General features: G+C 30.7%; 1 long non-coding RNA gene across 1 annotated transcript; it reads left to right on the top strand.

Moving 5' to 3' along the window:
* The first annotated feature begins 417 nt into the window (after positions 1-417).
* Positions 418-1,521, top strand: LOC145556125 (uncharacterized). Its single transcript, XR_014091760.1, has 2 exons — positions 418-998; positions 1,070-1,521. It is a non-coding gene; the product is annotated as an uncharacterized LOC145556125 (long non-coding RNA).
* The last annotated feature ends 519 nt before the right edge of the window (positions 1,522-2,040 follow it).

The following is a 2,040-nucleotide window of genomic DNA, read 5'->3' on the forward strand; positions in this document are numbered from 1 at the left end:
CGTAGTAACGTTGTTTTAATTATTGTTCTTCCACTTCATGTTGTTTTTCTTGATCGCTTCATCAGCTTGATCAAAACCTAAAACAATTTAGTTTGATGGAAATGGACATCTAATTATTTCAAATAAAAAACTAATGTAGTAAAAGACAAATTTGAAATCATGATTTCAATTTTGGGTCAGTTTTTCAATCCAGATTTCAATTTTGGGTCAGTTTTTTAGGACAGATTTCAATTATGGTATTATTATTTTTTATATATATAAAGGGATAGTACTATATGTATAACAATTAAATAAAAGATTTTAATTATGGTACTATGTGGTCTGTCATATAGGGTCTGTTATATATAAAGGGATAGGTCTGTCATATAGGGTCAGTTATATGTTGTTCATGTGGATCTCAACTCCCTTTCAGGGTTGACCCATATTTTGTGTCTGCACTTTGGTCAGGTTGTATCAACACGGGTATGGCTGGGTCAAATGGTAAGTCCTAGCATCAAAACTGCTTGATATATACCAGAAAGCTCAGGACATGGGCCTCATATTTATATTAATTAAACAAGGTTGGGCCATTAATCTTGACTCAGGGGGCAGATGACTTCTTATTGTCCATACTTTATATAGTTGTAGCTAGCTATTTGCTATATGTGTAGCTTGTTTTACTTATTAGTTTTGTTTGTATTTTAATTGAGGGGTTCTATATAGTACTATACTTTTCATATAGGTGTGTTTTTATTTTCAAATTGAAGGGTTCTATATAGTACTAGAGGAACAGTTGGTTTTTGCTATTCTCTATGCTTCTGCAAAAGAAGGATGGGCATCATCAGAGTACACCAAGAGCCCCGCTGAAGAAGCTAAGAATATGTCGGATTTGCTTGATACCACAGCGAATCTTGATGCTCCTTTCCAGATGCTGGTTTGTATTTGAATATGCATTACTAGAAACTTTCTTGGATTGTGATTTGGGGTGGCCTGCAGATTTAGTCTTCTTTACTGATGAGGTAATACATTGATCACACGTAATGATATAAGATATTTGTAACTTAATTATATTAATTATCTTTTCTTGAAGATTATGACTTTGGCAAAAAATGCGGATAATGAGTTGGTGCAAACCAAAGAGAAAGCTAATAGTTGCGGACCGAATGTGCTAATTATGTAATGAGATATATATGTATGAGATAATACCTTTCATGGGGATTGCAAGGGAAATTTGAAAGAGGTTAGTGATTAATTTACCTTTCTTTGCAAGCTAAAATGCTTTATATGAGTTTTGGTTGATGTTTTATTTTATTAAAGTATTATAGACACGTATTTTTTTTAATATTTGAAGGAGTATTTGGAAAGACTTGCAGCCTACGACGATGTTGAATTAGATGAGATTTGAGAACAATGGGCTAAGTTTTTTAGGCTTAATTTTTTGTTGAAAGACTAGTTATCTTATTAATCACTGTTATGATTAGTCGTGTTTAGCTTAATAAAACAATGTAACACTTTTCTATATATCTACTTTTATTTAGCTTATTGATTGTTATTACATTTTAAAATTATAAATCAATGTTCTTTTTTTTTTATTCAAGTTTTAATTGTTTTTTGGAAAGTACAATTAATTTTGTTGCACTGTATTGTTGTGGATGAATAATTCAACATCTGTGGAATTATTTGGAGTGTTTGTATTGTATGTTGTGGATGATTTTAAGTTATATGAAAGTATTCGGAGTACGTGTTTTGTTGGTTGAATTGTAACAGGTTGTAACCCATTTTACGATGGGACGTTTGGTAGGATATATTACCATTCTTTTATTCGAATCAAATATTTATTAAAAAAAAATTATTTATTTATTTGTAACTGGCATAATCTAATGCTAGTCACTAATAATATGTTTTTTCAAAAATAAAAATATATATTCGTAACCGGCGTTAAGATTTGTCAGTTACTAATAATACCCTAATTATAACTAGCGTAACTTAATGCCAGTTACAAATAATATGCTTTCTACCTTGGAAAATAGACTTTTTGTAACTGGCGTTAGGGTAAGCAAG

Source organism: Chenopodium album, chromosome 8, assembly GCF_948465745.1.
Source record: "Chenopodium album chromosome 8, dcCheAlbu1.1, whole genome shotgun sequence".
Classification (NCBI taxonomy): domain Eukaryota; kingdom Viridiplantae; phylum Streptophyta; class Magnoliopsida; order Caryophyllales; family Amaranthaceae; genus Chenopodium; species Chenopodium album.